This window comes from Oncorhynchus nerka, linkage group LG2, assembly GCF_034236695.1.
Source record: "Oncorhynchus nerka isolate Pitt River linkage group LG2, Oner_Uvic_2.0, whole genome shotgun sequence".
NCBI lineage: Eukaryota > Metazoa > Chordata > Actinopteri > Salmoniformes > Salmonidae > Oncorhynchus > Oncorhynchus nerka.
Window position 1 is genome coordinate 18,330,129 of NC_088397.1, and position 7,517 is coordinate 18,337,645.

The 7,517-nt window shown below is 44.5% G+C and overlaps 1 long non-coding RNA gene across 1 annotated transcript; it reads right to left on the bottom strand.

The window, feature by feature from the left end:
• Positions 1–1,341: 1,341 nt before the first annotated feature.
• On the bottom strand, positions 1,342–2,303 carry LOC115120039 (uncharacterized). The gene is made up of 2 exons (XR_003862079.1): positions 2,101–2,303; positions 1,342–1,964 (listed from the first exon to the last, which is right to left on the bottom strand). It is a non-coding gene; the product is annotated as an uncharacterized LOC115120039 (long non-coding RNA).
• Between the last annotated feature and the right edge of the window lie 5,214 nt (positions 2,304–7,517).

The window sequence follows — 7,517 nt, forward strand, 5'->3', positions numbered from 1 at the left end:
ACAAATTTGGAAGCACAGAATCGTCTAGAATATCATTGTATGCTGTAGCGTTAAGATTTCCCTTCACTGGAACTAAGGGGCCTAGCCTGAACCATGAAAAACAGCCCCAGACCATTATTCCTCCACTAAACTTTACAGTTGGCACTATACATTGGGGCAGGCAGCATTCTACTGGCATCCACCAAACCCAGATTCGTCCTTAAGACTTCCAGATGGTGAAGTGCGATTCATCACTCCAGAGAATGCGTTTCCACTGGTCCAAACTCCAATGGCGGCGAGCTTTACACCACTGAAGCTGAAGCTTGGCATTGCGCATGGTGATCTTAGGCTTGTGTGCGACTGCTCGGCCATGGAAACCCATTTCATGAAGCTCCAGAGGCAGTTTGGAACTCGGTAGTGAGTGTTGCAACTGTGGACAGATTATTTGTATGCGTTACGCGCTTCAGCACTCGGCGGTCCCGTTCTGTGAGCTTGTGTGGCCTACCCCTCGGCAGTCCCGTTCTATGAGGTTGTGTGGCCTACCACTCGGCGGTCCCGTTCTGTGAGCTTGTGTGGCCTACCCCTCGGCGGTCCCGTTCTATGAGCTTGTGTGGCCTACCACTCGGCGGTCCCGTTCTGTGGGCTTGTGTGGCCTACCACTCGGCGGTCCCGTTCTGTGAGCTTGTGTGGCCTACCACTCGGCGGTCCCGTTCTGTGAGCTTGTGTGGCCTACCCCTCGGCGGTCCCGTTCTATGAGCTTGTGTGGCCTACCACTCGGCGGTCCCGTTCTGTGGGCTTGTGTGGCCTACCACTCTGCGGTCCCGTTCTGTGAGCTTGTGTGGCCTACCACTCGGCGGTCCCATTCTGTGAGTTTGTGTGGCCTACCACTCGGCGGTCCCGTTCTGTGAGCTTGTGTGGCCTACCCCTCGGCGGTCCCGTTCTATGAGCTTGTGTGGCCTACCACTCGGCGGTCCCGTTCTGTGAGCTTGTGTGGCCTACCACTCGGCGGTCCCGTTCTGTGAGCTTGTGTGGCCTACCACTTGGCGGCTGAGTCTTTGTTGCTCCTATATGTTTCCACTTCACAATAACAGCACTTTCAATAGACCGGGGCAGCTCTAGCAGGGAAGATATTTGTTGGAAAGGTGTCATCCTATGAGCTCTTCAGTAAGGTCATTCTACTGCCAATGTGTGTCTATGGAGATTGCATGGCTTTGTGCTTGATTTTATACACCTGTCAGCAATGGGTGTGGCTGAAACAGCCAAATCCACTCATTTGAAGGGGTGTCCATATACTCATGTATATATAGTGTATCTAAGATGTCATCAGCGTGTTTCACAGGGGAGATCTCTTACCAGTGCAAATCATGTGGCAAATACTTTAGTTTGAAAGGAAACTTTAAGTCTTATATGATCACTCACAAAAGGGGTTACATAAAAGCTTAACCTGAAGTCTGTAAACTGAATCTAGCTCTGACTCAGGGACCTTACCCTCCAGGACACTGCTGGCTACAGAAAGTCCTCGCGGCTGTCTACAACAGAGCACACACGCCTGTTCTCCGTTTTGACGACATGCTCTAGTTGCTTGCCTGGATGGCAAATTCAGCTCAAACTTCTCCCAGTTCATTGACGGCCTCCGGACGTGGTTTGACGTGCTCCAAGCCAGCAGGTGGCGCTAATGTAATGCAGTCTTACACCGTTCGCGGTTGATGAATAGAAAACCTAGCACGTGACATTGTTGTTTACAAAGGTATCTACTAGGTAGTGTAAACCCGCTAGGCTGAAGCAGACAGATGTTTCAACATTTCTTTGATAAAACAAACAGTTAGACTTTCATTGTCCTCGCCAATATGTCCAAACTACAGTTGCTGAATGTGTTCGTTACCGAGCGTTTGTCGGCGGCTGCTGTGGAGATATTCGGGGCCGTAGAGAAGACTATAGCAGAGTATCGGGAAGAAATCTTCCGTTCAGCAAAGGAGAACGAGCGTCTACGGAGGGAGATGGACATGATTATCAAATCAGAGATACAGTTATACAGAACAGGTCTGTAGCGAGTTAACGTATAACAATATTTTACTTGTAGAATAATGGTACTAGACAATTTATGTGTTGTGCAATTCTCACCCTGGCCGCAACTCTGGGGAGTAATCATTAGTGCAAACAGATGCAAAATGAGAATTTATATTAAACAAATTCAGGTAGATCCCTTTCCGTTTTGTTCCGTTTGCTTCCGTCTAAGAAACGTTTTGCAACAGAATCAGCGTAAGGAATACACCCCTGGTTTGCCAACGTTGCTTCATTGAATCACGTGCTGTAGTGTAGACAGAAAGGGGTGCAACGTTGAATTTAACGGAAACGGAACGAATAGTTGAAAAAGTTTGGATTATGGTGGCCAGAGGGCGGTTACCATATGGTGATGGACGACTTTTTGCGATTTCAGACTGAGGATTGGACTAACCTGCCCGGGTTGAACCGCTAGCCCGGGCTACTCAAATCGAATGGTAATCTGCGCTGCTCGGTCATATTGTCAAAAATGGATCATGGCGCATCATTCAGGAACATTCAACATCTCTTCACCATGAAATATGAAGTACCAGTCAAAAGTTTGGAGACACCTACACATTCAAGGGTTTTTCTTTAATTTTTTACTATTATTCTACATTGTAGAATAATAGTAAAGACATAAAAATTATGAATTTACACATATGGAATCATGTAGTAACCAAAAAAGTATTAAGCAAATCAAAATATATTTGAAATTCTTCAAAGTAGCCTCCCTTTGCCTTTATGACAGCTTTGCACACTCTTGGCGGCATTCTCTCAACCAGCTTCATGAGGGAGTCACCTGAAATCCATTTCAATTAACAGGTGTGCCTTGTTAAAAGTTCATTTGTGGAATTTACTTCCTTCTTAATGCGTTTGAGACAATTGGTTGTGTTGTGACAAGGTAGAGGGGTATACAGAAGATAGCCCTATTTGGTAAAAGACCAAGTCCATATTATGGCAAAAACAGTGCAAATAAGCAAAGACAAACGACAGTCCATCATTACTTTAAGATGTGAAATGAAGGTCAGTAAATGTGGAAAATGTCAACAACTAGTGCAGTCGCAAAAACAATCAAGCGTTATGATGAAACTGGCTAGCAGGAGGACTGCCACAGGAAAGGAAGGCCCAGTGTTCCCTCTGCTGCAGAGGATAAGTTCATTACAGTTACCAGTCCAAATAAATGCTTCACAGAGTTCAAGTAACAGACCCATATCAACACCAACTGTTCAGAGGAGACTGCGTGATGCAGGCCTTCATGATCGAATTGCTACAAAGAAACCACTACTAAAGGTAGAGGATCTCTGCATATGTGATTCCCACTGTGAAGCATGAAAGAGGTGTGATGGTGTGGGGTACTTTGCTTGTGACCCTGTCGGTCACTTATTTAGAATTCAAGGCAACCAGCATGGCTACCACAGTGATACGCCATCCCATCTGGTTTGTGCTTCGTGGGACTCATTTGTTTTTCAACAGGACAATAATGCAACACACCTCCAGGCTGTGTAAGGGCTATTTTACCAAGAAGGAGAGTGATGGAGTGCTGCATCAGATGACCTGGCCTCCACAATCAACCGACCTCAACCCAGTTGAGATGGTTTGGAATGAGTTGTACCACAGAGTGGAGGAAAAGCAGCCAACAAGTGCTCAGCATATGTAGGAACTCCTTCAAGACTGTTGGAAAAGCATTCCAGGTGAAGCTGGTTGAGAGAATGCCAAGAGTGTGCAAAGCTGTCATCAATGCAAAGGGTGGCTACTTTGAAAAATCGAAAATATATTTAGATTTGTTTAACACATTTTTGGTTACTACATGATTCCATATGTGTTATTTCATAGTATTGATGTCTTCGCTATTATTCTACGATGTAGGCTTTATTCATCGGCCAGAACGGAGCACCTGGCTCACAACCGGGAGGCCCGGTTCCAAAACAAATGCAGTCAACGCTAACCCGGTACACCAGGAGCATCGAATCCCCTCGTGTTTACACATATGTATCAGGTAATACTGCCTAGCGACCAGGGGTGTGTTCAGTTTGTTTGAAAGTTTGCTATGTTGCGGAACGGTTTGTCTTGTACGTTCTTTGAACCCACAACCCAACCTTATCCGTTCAATTGAACATTATTTTAAAGTTTTTATGTACTGAATGCAACCCAGGCAGATGAACTGCCACAGGCGCTTTAAAAACTAGCACAGACCTCAAACAAAGTAGTTTTTCTACGGATTTAGGAAAAACTCAAATTTGAGCTTCTCATATCGCCCCAAATCTACTCCAGTTACTGTGTGTGGGGAGAATCAGTAATATCCAATCAGATCCTATGGCTGTCTCATAGTCACCAATGTGATATCAGCTGAACATACAGTTTATCTTTTGCATTGAAGTGTGTATCAAATCAAATCAAACTTTATTTGTCACATACACCGAATACAACAAGTGTAGACTTTACCGTGAAATGCTTACTTACAAGCCCTTAACCCAAGAAGAGTTAAGAACATATTTCCCAAATAAACTAAAGTTTAAAAAAATTAAAAAGTAACACAATAAAATAACAATAACGAGGCTTTATACAGGGGGTACCGGTACCGAGTCAATGTGCAGGGGTACAGGTTAGTCCAGGTCATTTGTACATGTGTGTAGGGATGAAGTGACTGCATAAATGGCTACCACTCTGAGTAGATTCGTGGGCAGTGCACCATAGGTTTGAGAAAAAGTCAACGCAAAACAGGCCCTATTCAATTCAAAAGATCTGTTTACAGGTCCACAGCAATTTGCAATTGTTTTATAATCTTTTTGTCTATCAGATTCGGTCAGATCTGGGGCCTCATTTATAAACCGCGGGTAAAAGTTGGCATTTATAAAAACTGAAGTTGATGTGAAAATGTGCTCACATTCCCGCAAACTTTAGACCATAGAGGTCGACCGATTAATCGGAATGGCCGATTAATTAGGGCCGATTTCAAGTTTTCATAACAATCGTAAATCTGTATTTTTGGACACCAATTTGGCCGATTTAAAATATATATATATATTTTTTACACCTTTATTTAATCTTTATTTAACTAGGCAAGTCAGTTAAAGAACACATTCTTATTTTCAATGACAGCCTTGGAACGGTGGGTTAACTGCCTCGTTCAGGGGCAGAACGACAGATTTTTACCTTGTCAGCTCGAGGGATTCAATCTTGCAACCTTACAGTTAACTAGCCCAACGCTCTAACCACCTGATTACATTGCACTCCACAAGGAGCCTGCCTGTTACACGAATGCAGTAAGCCAAGGTAAGTTGCTAGCTAGCATTAAACTTATCTTGTAAAAAACAATCAATCATAATCACTAGTTAACTACACACGATTGAGGATATTACTAGTTTATCTAGCGTGTCCTGCGTTGCATATAATCGATGCGGTGCGTATCGTTGCTCCAATGTGTAGATCTGCAATCTCAACCACACTGCACACTGCCCTAACCCATCTGGACAAGAGGAATACCTATGTGAGAATGCTGTTCATCGACTACAGCTTCGCATTCAACACCATAGTACCCTCCAAGCTCGTCATCAAGCTCGAGACCCTGGGTCTCGACCCCGCCCTGTGCAACTGGGTACTGGACTTCCTGACGGGCCGCCCCCAGGTGGTGAGGGTAGGCAACAACATCTCCTCCCCGCTGATCCTCAACACGGGGGCCCCACAAGGGTGCGTTCTGAGCCCTCTTCTATACTCCCTGTTCACCCACGACTGCGTGGCCACGCACGCCTCCAACTCAATCATCAAGTTTGCGGACGACACAACAGTGGTAGGCTTGATTACCAACAACGACGAGACGGCCTACAGGGAGGAGGTGAGGGCCCTCGGAGTGTGGTGTCAGGAAAATAACCTCACACTCAACGTCAACAAAACTAAGGAGATGATTGTGGACTTCAGGAAACAGCAGAGGGAACACCCCCCTATCCACATCGATGGAACAGTAGTGGAGAGGGTAGCAAGTTTTAAGTTCCTCGGCATACACATCACAGACAAACTGAATTGGTCCACTCACACAGACAGCGTCGTGAAGAAGGCGCAGCAGCGCCTCTTCAACCTCAGGAGGCTGAAGAAATTCGGCTTGTCACCAAAAGCACTCACAAACTTCTACAGATGCACAATCGAGAGCATCCTGGCAGGCTGTATCACCGCCTGGTACGGCAACTGCTCCGCCCTCAACCGTAAGGCTCTCCAGAGGGTAGTGAGGTCTGCACAACGCATCACCGGGGCAAACTACCTGCCCTCCAGGACACCTACACCACCCGATGTTACAGGAAGGCCATAAAGATCATCAAGGACATCAACCACCCGAGCCACTGCCTGTTCACCCCGCTATCATCCAGAAGGCGAGGTCAGTACAGGTGCATCAAAGCTGGGACCGAGAGACTGAAAAACAGCTTCTATCTCAAGGCCATCAGACTGTTAAACAGCCACCACTAACATTGAGTGGCTGCTGCCAACACACTGACATTGACACTGACCCAACTCCAGCCACTTTAATAATGGGAATTGATGGGAAATGATGTAAATATATCACTAGCCACTTTAAACAATGCTACCTTATATAATGTTACTTACCCTACATTATTCATCTCATATGCATACGTATATACTGTACTCTATATCATCGACTGCATCCTTATGTAATACATGTATCACTAGCCACTTTAACTATGCCACTTTGTTTACTTTGTCTACATACTCATCTTATATGTATATACTGTACTCGATACCATCTACTGTATGCTGCCCTGTACCATCACTCATTCATATATCCTTATGTACATATTCTTTATCCCCTTACACTGTGTATAAGACAGTAGTTTTGGAATTGTTAGTTAGATTACTTGTTGGTTATTACTGCATTGTCGGAACTAGAAGCACAAGCATTTCGCTACACTCGCACTAACATCTGCTAACCATGTGTATGTGACAAATAAAATTTGATTTGATTTGATTTTACCTAACCATAAACATTAATACCTTTCTTAAAATCAATACACAGAAATATATATTTTTAAACCTGCATATTTAGCTAAAAGAAATCCAGGTTAGCAGGCAATATTAACCAGTTGAAATTGTGTCACTTCTCTTGCATTCATTGCACGCAGAGTCAGTGTATATGCAACAGTTTGGGCCCCCTAATTTGCCAGAATTATACGTAATTATGACATAACATTGAAGGTTGTGCAATGTAACAGGAATATTTAGACGTATAGATACCACCCGTTAGATAAAATACGGAACGGTTCCGTATTTCACTGAAAGAATAAACGTCTTGTTTTCGAGATGATAGTTTCCGGATTCGACCATATTAATGACCTAAGGCTCGTATTTCTGTGTGTTATTATGTTATAACTAAGTCTATGATTTGATAGAGCAGTCTGACTGAGCGGTGGTAGGCAGCAGCAGGCTCGTAAGCATTCATTCAAATAGCACCTTTGTGCATTTTGCCAGCAGCTCTTTGTTGTGCTTCAAGC